This window comes from Panthera leo, chromosome D4, assembly GCF_018350215.1.
Source record: "Panthera leo isolate Ple1 chromosome D4, P.leo_Ple1_pat1.1, whole genome shotgun sequence".
In the NCBI taxonomy this organism is placed as follows: domain Eukaryota; kingdom Metazoa; phylum Chordata; class Mammalia; order Carnivora; family Felidae; genus Panthera; species Panthera leo.
Genome location: NC_056691.1, coordinates 70,973,761 through 70,986,675, shown reverse-complemented (window position 1 = coordinate 70,986,675; position 12,915 = coordinate 70,973,761). Strand labels below are relative to the sequence as shown.

Sequence of the window (12,915 nt, the reverse complement as noted above, 5' to 3'; positions counted from 1 at the left end):
TCAAATGGCCTCTGACTAGCAGCTCCGACTTTACCGTGTCCAGAGTTCACATTAAAATACTGACAGAGCCAGAGGATAATGACAGTCCAAAACAACAAACGGTGAAAAGCAGTATTAACAGACTGTTGTTAGAATCTGGAAGAAATTTTCAGTAATTCCTGGGGCAACGAAGATGGCTTTATTAAAAAAATGATTTGTGTTCTACACATTCTTCCCTTCATGAAACAAAGCTGTTCCTGTCCCACAATAGACTGTGAGACCATTGGGAGTTACTAGAATTCTGAAGTTCTTCGTTAGTAGGAAGGATCTGTTTACTAAGATTTGTTTGTATTAAATGAGCTAATGCAGACTAGTTGCTTATCAGAGTGCTTGGTACAAGGTCATTAATAAATCGCCAGTAGTTCTTACATGGATCCTTTCCCAAGTTGCCAAAAATTATTGATTAAAAACAGAAAAGAATGAGCATTCAAAATAACGTATCAACAGTATAGGCTGACAGCCTGTTGCCAGAATCTGGGAGGCATTGTCACTAGTCACTATCCTAAATGAAACTCCATTTATAAAATAAGTGGGTTTTTTCCTCATTCTTCGCTTTGTGAACCAAAGCTATTTATTATCATCATCACCAACATATGTAACTTATTCTATGCTGAATTGTGTGAAGTCTATGACTCATTTGGGCTCCAGGCACCCTCACCCATTAGCCATCTTCAGGGCATCTGGAATCTATGGAATTATGTGCAAATTATGAATTTTTCTGAGGAGAGGATCCATAGCCTTCGGAAGGTTCTCAAAGCATTAAGAAGCTCAAAGCCACTGCCCCCATAGACTAGGAAACGGTGTCAGATAGAACCTTCTCGTTTTACAGAGAGCCCAGATGGGGTGTCACCCCAACCTGTCTTGTTCACTTGCATTGATCCCCGAAAGCCTCTATACCTTCACCCATGAGCTCTCAGCCTGGTGAAAATAATCCTAATTTGCAAGAGAGAAATACACATATTACTGATTTTATTTTCACTAACATCCGCTAAGTATCTTATTCCTATTTTTGAAAGGTGGCCTTATCAAATTCTTTATCATTTTCTGGTATTTCTTGCCATTTTTGTATCTGTCACTGCCTCTAAAATCCAGAACCTTAAGTCTGAAAGGTTCGGTTATCACACTACGATGCTGTTTTATTTGGTTATTCACATATTTTCTCAGAATTTGAAAGTCTGACATTCAGATGTTTCCAAAAAAATCCATCAGTTCCTGAAAGTGAAGCCATTGCTTTAACGTGTGCCTGCGAAGTACACAAAAGAAACCAAATGTTCTCTCTCCACCCTATAATAAGACCTTCATTATCCAAAGAATAGAAAGCACTAAACAAAATTCAGGAATTGATTCGTCATTTATGCAAAAATGGATAAACACTTGCAGAGTAGAAGGAGCATAGAAATTGTTAAGCCTACTAAGTTTAAGCATAGAAAATAAAAAAAATACAAAGTAGTTAGCAGAAGCTGAATTATGAAATTGTAACATTAGAACTCTTCTGTGAAAATGGCCCCCAGATCATTATTCATGAGCCTGGTTGTTCCAATCGTCACATTAATAGGTACTTTTCAGGCACTGATTTTTACTAATGACCACAAGACTTACGCTTTTATTCCAAGGTTCTTGGCATTTGCTTTTTTTCTTCCAAATGAACTTACCAGATAGCGTTTGGTCGGAAAACTTGTCAGGCCTCTAAAGGGATGGTGGCAAACTTTAGTAAGGTACTAGCTGTACATGTTCAAGTTCAGGAAATGCACTTAGAGCCGTAGAAGCTTGTCACTCCAGATAAGCAAATTAGGAAGGTTCACTAGTGTGGTGGTAAGCCAGTTATACCACAAACAGAATCTTCATGTGTTCCTCCCACTTCTCAGAAGAGCCAGAGTGAAATCTGATACTTCTTATGATGTACTTAAAAGCATAAATATGGGTTACTGGTTTACTCTTACATTCTTGGTTAGGGCTGATAATTTGCACTTGAAAAAAAAAATGAACAGATATAAAAACTGGATATTCCTTTTTTTAAATATAATTTATTGTCAGATTGGTTTCCATACAACACCCAGTGCTCATCCCAACAAGTGCCCTCCTCAATGCCCAGCACCCATTTTCCCCTCTCCCCCAACCCCCATTAACCCTATTTGTTCTCAGTATTTAAGAACTTCAAAAAACTGAGTATTCTTAAATATCACCTGAAGAAAACCTGTCTGTAATGCTGACAGAATTATATAATGGAGAAACAAACATAGGCTAAATGAAAGAAGCCAAGCACAAAAGACCGCATCCTGTGTGATCTTAGTTATAGGAAATGTTCAGAATAGGTAAGGACGGAAGGTCGATTAGTGATTCCCAGGGCTCACAGAGTAAGGGAGACGACGGGAATGGCAAGTGACTGCCACTCAGTAGGGAGTTTCTTCTCGAAATAATGAAAATATTCTAAAATTAGATCATAATGATGGCTGCACAGCTCTGTAAATGGACTAAAACCATTGAATTTTGCACTTTAATTGGGTGAGCTTTATGTAAGTAAATTATATTTCAGTAAAACTGACAAACATATATATTATCAATGTTTTGGGAGGCATTCTGGGGCATTAGACACTTCTACCTTAAAAAGACAGAGCAGAGGCCCCGCCTTTCCATTCCAGCTGCTGCTTCTTTCCCCACCGCCGCCAATCCCAGATCTGTTCTTTAGTGCAGACAAAAAAGCAGGTATCAATAGGTCAGGAGAAGAATGACATTCAAACAGATTTCTAGCAACAAAGGCTTTGGAGATTGTAGAAAGGTTTGGAACATGACAGTGTTGAACTGAACTGCAAAATAAAATTGGCTATCTCCTTACTGATGTGGGCAACAAAGGCAAAGGAAAAAAATTAAGTCTCCTGACGATTTACAGCCCATTGAGGAGTCCTTGAGACTGGCAGAGTGACATTCCTGTAGGAGGTCAGCTGCCTCCATGATGACACTTTGCTGAGGGCAAAAGTCAACCTCAGCTTAACATTATCCTGACTTCCAGGTTCCTCTAAGTCTACTTTAACATGTAAAAATTCCTTTGGAAACTTCCCCCAAATGTATGTTGGCAATCATCCTCCAAGCATACGCTGATGTACATCTGACAGGTCTCATGACTGAGCATTTACTAAACAGAAATAAATGACCTCTTCCTAACAATAACAGCTAGCCCTGTCAGGGTCCTGGAAACCTTGCTCCCAAGGAAGATTCCTTAGAAAATGACACTATCCCTAGCCTCCGCCCAACTTGAAAGTGCATAAGCAGTCACCCATCACAACCCCAGCGCAGCTGTTTCTGCCCACGGGTTCTGTGCCTGTGCTTTAATAAAACCACCTTTTTGCACCGAAGATATCTCAAGAATTCTTTCCTGGCCGTCAGCTCCGAACCCCCGCATTCCCACATCACTTACTACCAAAGGCAGAAACTGGAAAATCCTCTGCACTGAGTTGGCTGTCTGGTTTAACTTGCACAGAACAAAATTTTGTATCAAAGTCTGGTTCTCATCAAGCTGCCTCAGAACATGGCCTTGTCCTTGCTCCAGATACCAGCCCTCATGTCTGTAATTTTAAAGGAGAAGGCTAGAGCTGGGACTTTGGCAACGGCGCTGGGTTTTATGTGGATGATATTGAAGATCCTTGGAAAATTACCTATAGAATGTATTCTTAGGTAACTGAGGAGCTGCCCAACTCATAAATGCCCATTTTCCAGTGGACCCACAAAGGATGTCAATTTCTGGCCACTCTGTGGGAGCACATGAATCTCTAATCTGTACTTTGAAGAATCCTGGAAAGTACAAATCTGTGTCAGCATTTGTTCCAATTTGCAACCCAGTGCTCTGTCTTTGGGACACACACACACACACACACACACACACACACACAAGCCTTTAGTGGATATTTGGGAAGAGATCAAAGTAAGTGGAAGGCTTATAATGCCTCTCATCTTTTGAAGTCTTATCCAGGTTCTCAGCTAGACGTGCTAATTGACCAAGGAAAAGATGACCAGTTCCTTTCAGATGGACAGTTACTACCTGGTAACTTCATAGCTGTTTGTACAAAGTCCCTGTTGTTTTCAGATTACAAGAGGGTTACTATTATAGCTACTACTTCATTGCAACCTTTATGACTGATCATATCAGACATCATCCTGAATGCTTGAATGCATGAATAACTACAGATAAGAGAGTTTCTTCAGGCCTATAGAATTGTAATGAACAGAATTGCAGGGGAAAAGGATTTGAAAACTCTGGATTTCATAGTGCTAAAAATGCATCACTCCATAGTTGAATCACTTTGAGAATAAATATAAAAAGCCTGAAAAGAAAGTACTTTTGGTTTTCTTATTCTGTGACATAAAACAGGTTTTGTTGTCATTTCTCAGAGATCATGAAGTTTTTCTAATGTATCCATGTAATAATATTGAAACTACAGTTGAAAACTTGCTTCAAAAGAGTGCTTTGGTACTAAATTTTTTCCCCACTATTTCACAAAATCATATGTATTTAATGAATTCCCTGCTCTGATGGTTAACTACCCATACTCCAATCTTTTGCTGTATCCAGTATGGTTCACAGATTAGTATCATTAGTATCTCCGGAGAGGTTACTAGAAATGCAGAATCTCTACTCCAATCCGGCTGAATCAGGCCTGCCTTTTAACAGAATCATAGGCGCAAGAAGGTGATTCATATGCACGTGAAAAGTGCTCTAAAGTAGGGCTTCCCACAGAAGATCTCCAGAGCAACTGCCTCAGCTGGGGTTTTGTTACAAATGGAAATTCTCAGGCCCCATCTAAACCTAGCAGACACCCTAACAATCTGTGTCTTATCAAAATCTTGGTGGTTCTGATCATGATAAATTTGCTGCACACGATAAAATCGTTCTGTTGCAAAATAGAGTCACCCGGGGAACTTTAAAAATTCTTGATGTCTAGGTTGCAACTCATGCAAGTTAAATCAGAGTCTTCATGCCTGGGAATCAGGTGTTAGTGTTTTTAAGAATTCCTCTGGCATTCAAATTTGAAAATCTGCATTCTAAAGGAGAAAAATAATATAAATTGATTTTTTTGATTGATCAAACTAGTTGTAGTTCTCAGAATAACTATGACTTATTTGACGAAATTATGTTCTAGCAGAAAATAATTGACTGGCCTTTTGGTTCATCTGTTGCAGGAGAGTTTTTTAAAATTCTTCATTCACCTTGAACTCTGTGTTTTTCTTCACTTAATCTGTTACAAATCCTCTGGTGACATTTGTGCTACAAATGTGGAAAATGAGTGAAATCCAAGCCCTAAATGTAACACGCCTAGGGCTTTAGAAAAGGATACAAGAGAACAGAAGAGGGAAATACCTCTTTAAAGAAGGGGTAGCGCATAAAGAGGTAATTATGTGTAACAGGGACAGTAGGCCATGCCTGCTAGCTGTTGAAAGACAGAAAGAGGAGAGCAGACGTTGTATTTTCTTAAAGAAGCACATGCCACAGGTTTTGGTTATAAAAAAACAAAAAAGACAGGGCAAGGGCTTCAGGTATTTCTGCAAAGTTGGGGATCACTTCAATGGGAAACTAGTAGTCTGTATGTAACTAAGAGGAGAAGTCCAGTTTGGGAGACACCATAAAGACCATGTCCTCCTGGTCTTAAATCATAAGGAAGATCCTGGATGGGATTCAGAATTCCCAGGGAGTGTGGGAGAGGAATGAGGCCCAGTTCTGGTGGTTTAAAGAAATTCATATTAAATAAGGGGGCGGCTCTTGGGAAGTTCAAACATTGTAACTTTTATTACAAACTCCATTGCTCCTGTGTTCTCTCAAAGTATTGCCAGGAATGTACCTGTCATACCTGTCAAGGCAGTGGCGAATGCTGAGAATAGATACCTGTCCAGTATCGGTATTAGTTTGGAGATGCCACTCCAAAATTATAAGAAATTGATAAAAGTTACTTAATCAACTTTCAGACAGAGACAAGAATTATGCTTTTGGTATATGTATTTTCCAGCATATTATACGCTCACACAAACTAACTGGAAAGCTGACAAGAGAGGAGGGGCCCTAGAAGTTAATCCATAAACCAGAATCTACAGACGTAAGTTGTGTAGAACACATTGAGTTCTTCCTTAAATTAGAAGGAAGAGCTATAGCAGATGTCCTTTTAGTGTCCTAATCTTACCACAATTATTTGAACAAAGAGCTTAGTTCCTCTGAGGACTCTGTGGGTCCTTTTAAGCAGGAAATAAAACGCTTGAGACAAATCACATGCTCCTGAAAACTGGTTGATTTGGGGCGTAGTATGGCTAGATGAAGAAAGGCCCTTGACTGAGGGCTTGGCCATGTACAGAGTAGCAAGCAAGTGCTTTGAAACTTTCTGAATGTACCCTAATACCAAGTGCACATGTTGCTGCTGAGGAAGTTTTGGCAACAGATAATAGGGAGAGAGGGGAGGGACTCCTAGAAAGAGAAGGTGATCAGACACTCTTCAAAAATTTCCCTGTGGAAGGGGCGCCTGGGTGGCTCAGTCGGTTAAGCGTCCGACTTTGGCTCAGGTCACGATCTCGCGGTCGTGAGTTCGAGCCCCGCGTCGGGCTCTGGGCTGATGGCTCAGAGCCTGGAGCCTGCTTCTGATTCTGTGTCTCCCTCTCTCTCTGCCCCTCCCCCGTTCATGCTCTGTCTCTCTCTGTCTCAAAAATAAATTAAAAAAAACATTAAAAAAAAAAATTTCCCTGTGGAAGCCTACGCTGTCCAAGATTCCAAAGATTATATCAATTCTTCTCAATAAAAATAGCCTGGGGAGGGCAAAGGTATGAAATTAGAAGTTTCTAAGGAAAAGGGTGGACTGGAGAATCAATGGCCAGAATTTGGGACTAAACTTTGATGGTAGCTGGAGGGTGGAGATGGGAAATCAGCTTGAGGCTAGAGAAACAGCACCTGGGAGCAGGCAATTGTCCTGAATAAAGCCTGGGGAGTTTTTTGAGATGAACACCTTCCAGTCACAAAAAAATTGGTTTGGGGTGACTTTTGGTAGTTTATAGTTTTCAAGAAATTGGTCCATCTCATTTAAGTTGTTAAATTTACGTGCATAGAGTTGTTCGTAGTATTCCCTTATTCTCTTTGTACTATCTGAGGGATCTGTAGTCTTATCTCCCCTTTCAGTCCTGATTATGGTAACTTGCATATTTTTTCTTCCATGTTTCATCTGGCTAGAGTTTTATTGGAGAACTACTCTTTGGTTTGATTGGTTGCTCTACTATTTTTCTGTTTACCACTCCATTTATATCTGTTCATATATTTGGAGAGTGCACTTCCATAGTAATGTGTACATTGTCTCCTTCCTTCTGCTTATTTTGGGTTTAACTTGTTCTTCTTCACTAGTTTCCTCATGTGAGGTTAGATAATCAACGTGAAATTTTCCTTTTTTTTTTTTAAATTTTTTTTTTAACGTTTATTTATTTTTGGGACAGAGAGAGACAGAGCATGAACGGGGGAGGGGCAGAGAGAGAGGGAGACACAGAATCGGAAGCAGGCTCCAGGCTCTGAGCCATCAGCCCAGAGCCTGACGCGGGTCTCGAACTCACGGACCGTGAGATCGTGACCTGAGCTGAAGTCGGACGCTTAACCGACTGAGCCACCCAGGCGCCCCAAAATATTCCTTTTTTAAATATAAGCATTTAACTTTACCCATCCCATAAATTATGATACATTGCATTTTCATTTTATTTCAGGTAAAAATATTTTCTAATTTCCCTTGAGTTTTTTTTTTTCTTTTGCCCATGGGTTAATTTCTAAATGTTTTGGAATTTTCCTGATGTCTTTATGTTATTCATTTCTAGCGTAATTCCATTTATAGTGAGCCATACGATGTAGGGCTGTGTGTGATTTCAACATTTGTAAATTGGTTAAGACTTGTTTTATGACCTAGAATATGATCTGTCTTGGTGACTGTCCTATGAATATTTGGAAATAATTTGTATTCTGCTATTGTTGGATGGAATGTTCTATAAATGGCAGTTAGTGTTAAAACTCCTATATCCTTGCTGATTTTCCATCTGGTTCTATTGATCACGGACTGTAGATATCTTCAACTATATTTGTTAATCTGTTCTTTTAGATGTATCAGTTTTTGCTTCACATAGTTTGATGCCTGTTATTAGGAGCATATGTATTAATATTATTATGTCTTCTTAGAGAATTCATCCCTTTATTAGTATTTAACAATAAATTTAATGTCCTTTGTTATCCTGATAATATTTCCTTGTTCTAAAGTCTACTCTATCTGATGTTAATATGGCTACTGCAGTATTCTTTTGATTGTTTTCATAATATATCTTTTACCTTTTACTTTTATCGATCTGTATGTTTATATATACAGTGGATTTCCTGTCATCAACATATAGCTGAGTCTGCTTTACAATCTAACATGCCAGTTTCTGTTTTTAATTGGAACATGTAGAAATGTAGAAGCCTTACATCCACATAGGTCCCTTTCTACTCCTTTCTTTGTATTATAGTTGTAATGTATACTCACATACTGACATTGAAAGGCTCACCAGACAGTGTTACACTTTTCGCATTTGATAGTTATATTTAAAGGACTCAAAGGGAGAAAAGTAACCTATTATATTTACCTTGATATCTATCATTTCTGTTACTCTTTACTTCTGTAGTTCCAGGATTCCCTCTGGCATTATTTTTCCTCATCTTTAAGATCTTCCTTTAGTGTTTCTTTTAGAACAGGTCTGTTGGTTCCTAGTTCTAGTTTCCCATCAGCCAAAAATGTCTTCATTTGCCATTACTCCTGAAGATTTTTATTGGATATAGAATTTGGGGTTGACGATTCCTTTTTTGTTAGCACTTGGAAGTTATTTTACTGTCTTTGGCCTCCATGGTTTTTGATGAGAAATCCATAGTCGTTCAAATTGTTTCCCTGTGTGTTTTATGTAATATAAATATATTGTCTTTATCTATACTATATATATACTATATATATTATATATATATTTGGGTTTTGGTAGTTTGATTATGATATGTCTGGCTAGGCATGGGTTTTGTTTTGTTCTTTAGTTTATCCCATGTAGGGTTCTCGGAAATTCTTGAATCTGTAAATTTATGTCTTTCACAAAACGTAAGAAGTGTTTATATATAATTTCTTCAAATGTATGCATTTTTGCATCAATCAATTTCTTCTTTCCTTCTGAGACTCCAGTGATGTGAATATTAGGACTTTGATATTGTCCCAAAGGTACTTATGACTTTATTCTTTTTTTCCTAATATTTAAAAAAAATTTTTTTTTAATGTTTATTTATTTATTTTGGGAGAAAGAGTGAGAGAGTGAGCCCGAGTGAGCACGATGGGCAGACAGAGGGAGAGAAAGGATCCGAAGCAGGCTCCGTGTCACTTGAACGTACAAACTATAAGATCACGACCTGAGCCGAAATCAGGAGTTGGATACTTAACCAACTGTCCCACCCTGGTGTCCCCCCTTTTTTTTAAATTTTTTTTTTTTTTTTAATTTATTTTTGGGACAGAGAGAGACGGAGCATGAAGGGGGGAGGGGCAGAGAGAGAGGGAGACACAGAATCGGAAACAGGCTCCAGGCTCTGAGCCATCAGCCCAGAGCCTGACGCGGGGCTCGAACTCACGGACCGCGAGATCGTGACCTGGCTGAAGTCGGACGCTTAACCGACTGCGCCACCCAGGCGCCCCTAAAATTGTTTTTTAATGTTTATTTATTTTTTGAGATGGGGGAGGAGCAGAGAGAGAGGGAGACAGAAGATCTGAAGAGGACTCAGCGCTGACAGCAGAGAGCCTGATATGGGGCTTGAACTCATGAACCATAAGATCATGAGATCATGACCTGAGCCAAAGTCAGATGTTTAACTGATTGAGCCACCCAGGCACCCCTTTCCTAATCTTTTTTTGATTGCACTTCAGATTGGATCATTTTTATTTATCTATTTTCAAGTTCACTAAACATTTCCTCTGTCATCCCTTCCTCCATTGGAGCCATCCAGTAATTTTTAAAAATTTCAGATATTGTATTTTTTAGTTTTTAAGTTTCTATCTGGTTCATTTTACAGTTTCTCCGCTCTAAAATTCTACTTTTCTATGCGTTTTCAGAATGTCCGCCTTTCTATGGAAGAAATGCCTCTATGTAGGTAAAGTGTTATCTCTGCTGCAACAGTAAAAGCTAAGAAGGGGAAAAAAACAATTTGAACACAAAGGCTCTATGGAAGAAATACCTCTAGGTAGGTGAAGTGTTATCTCTGCATGCAACAGTAAAAGTTAAGAAAAAAAAGAAAAAAGAAAAAGGGGAAAAAAGCAATTTGAACACAAAGGCTCTATGGAAGAAATACCTCTAGGTAGGTGAAGTGTTATCTCTGCATGCAACAGTAAAAGTTAAGGAAAAGAAAAAAAGAAAAGAAAAAAAAAACAGGAAGAAAATTCACCTTTTCTTTAGGGAGCATGGGTATAATGGGTGCTTGAACATCTTCGTCTGATAACAAATATCTAGGCGATCTTTGGGTTTGTATTTGTTGCCTGTCTTCTCCTTTGAAAAGTGGTCAAAATTTTCTTTTTCTCTTAAGTAATTTGGGGTTATATCCTGGATGTTTTGGACATTACACTGTGACATTCTGGGTCCTTTTAAAGTCCTCTGAAGATGTCAGTTATTTTTATTTTGCTTTGTTTTGTTTTAGCAGGCCATCAATCCAGTTAGGTTTAGAATACAAGTTCTCTCTTTCTGTGGGTGGTGACTCGAACATAAGTTTCGTTTTCAAAGACTTTTCTGTGTTGCTTGGGTCTGCTTCGTCCATGCCCTTTAGAGGGATTAGTCAGGGCTGCTAGTGGTTTATATTGTCGTTCGGTTCTCAAAGCCATGCTTCTCCGTGTCTGTTCCACTCACTTGTGGTTCATGAATGAGAACAACTTCCTCCAGTAGTCTACTCCCTGGGATCTTCCCTCCACTTTCTGCCCCTTGTGGTGCCTTTTCCAGGTCCTCTGACTAGACAGCCAGAGTTTCTTTCAGAGTTGGATCCCCCCCACTCTGTGTGCAGACCTGCTACCAGGACTGCCCTCAGGATGAAGAAGCAAGAGAAAAGAGAAAAGAATAATAATGCTGATTGCCTCCATACTCTTTGGACCACAGAGGCCCTCTTCTTTGTTCTATAGTCAAAGACATGAGCTTTCTTTATGGATCCTAGTACCCAAATTGCTGCTGCCGTGGCAAACTGCCCTAAGATTTAGGGCTTTACACAAGAAACATTTAGTATCTGACGTTTTCTGAAGCTTAGGATGTTAAGTGTTGCTGAGCTGGGTTTTCTGGTGCATAGCATCTCACGAGGTTGCAGTTACGATGCTGCCTAGGGCTGCAGTCATCTCCGGGCTGGGCGGTGGGAGGCTCTGCTTCGGAACATACGGCCATGGACAGGCTTCAGAAGTTCCACTCTGAAGGTCGCTACATGGCTATTGACAGGCTGCTGGTTCTTGCTGGCTGTTGGCCAGAGACCTGAGTTCCTTGCCACGCGGACCTCTCCATAGGGCATCCCGTGACTTCTCCTCAGAGCAAGTGAGGGAGAGAGTGAAAGAGCGTGAGCAAAATGGAAAGCAGAGTCTTTTGTAACCTAATCGTGAAAGTGACATCCCAACACTTTAGCCATATTTTATTTGTTGGAAGTAAGTCATGAAGTGCAACCCACATTCAAGGAGAAAGAATTACAAAGGGCATGAATATCAGGAGGGAGGGGTCTTCAGGGGCCATTTCAGAAGTTGCCTACCACACTTTCCTCAACCAAATGCCTGGTGTGCATGATCTTAAAGAGCATATTATATCTTCAGACCTCACCCATGTAGCATGGAAGAATATAAAATACTGTCGCATGTTTGGTTTTCTTTTTTTCCTGGCAAACATAGATTCCATCTGGGTTCAATAGAAATTAAGGATGTTGAAAAATGCAAGACAGATCTAGAAAGAGCCAAGGATATGGAAAATAAATGTGGGTATGTTTGGTGCATCATTTTAATGCTAGAATCGTTTCCTAGTCTGAATATTGTTAGGCAAATGAAGTATAAGAAACATCTGGCTAGAGGAAAACAAGGCACAGATTAACAGGATGAACAGAAGTTAGTGGAGTATGTTATTTCATTTTAAACTGTTCAAGTTTGCAAACATTGTAAGTCTGAGATCAAATCACATTCCATAAGGGATAAATTAAGCTACTGCAAATTGGTCCTTTATCAAGTAGTGAAATAAGAGAAGTTCCTGTTTTTTAGACTTTACATCAGCTTAAGACACATTGAGTACATTAACGCTCTTTGAAGGATTAGAATCCTTAGGTATGAGGCTGGCAAGATAAAGAATAGCTAAGATATCTTTAAAAGTCACAGATTTGCAGGGCACCTGGGTGGCTGAGTCTATTAAGCATCTAACTCTTGATTTTGGCTCAGGTCACAATCTCACAGTTTGTGGGAGTTCCAGCCCCACATCGGGCTCTGCGCTGACAGTGTGGAGCCTGCTTGGGATTCTCTCTCTCCCTCTCTCTCTCTGCCCTTCCCCTGCTCTCTCTCTCTCTCTCTCTCTCTATCTCAAAAATAAACTAAAAAAATAAGTGACATATTTGCTTCTAATACTGAGGGACAGAGTATAATTTCCAAAGAGGTCCACAATAATAATTTTCATTCCCCATGATCTTCTGTGATGTGATCTCACTACTTCCCAATCAAGAGGTAGAGTGTATTTTTCCACCCCCTTGAATCTAGATAGGTTTTCTATCTGCTTGACCATTAGAATATGACAGAAGTAATGCCATGCCATCTCCAGTCATCACTCTTAACAGATCCAGAAGTTCTGCTTCCTGTCTACTGAAGCTGTGAGCCACCATGTAAAAAG

The 12,915-nt window shown here is 39.5% G+C and overlaps 1 long non-coding RNA gene and 1 pseudogene across 1 annotated transcript in view; both read left to right on the top strand.

Moving 5' to 3' along the window:
• LOC122205377 overlaps positions 1-12,915 on the top strand; it is a 150,285-nt gene that overhangs the window by 125,789 nt on the left and 11,581 nt on the right. Inside the window, exon 4 of the long non-coding RNA XR_006196023.1 lies at positions 10,149-10,390. This is a non-coding gene — a long non-coding RNA (uncharacterized LOC122205377). The remainder of the gene's footprint in view (positions 1-10,148; positions 10,391-12,915) is intronic.
• Positions 2,765-4,208, top strand: LOC122205376 (annotated as a pseudogene).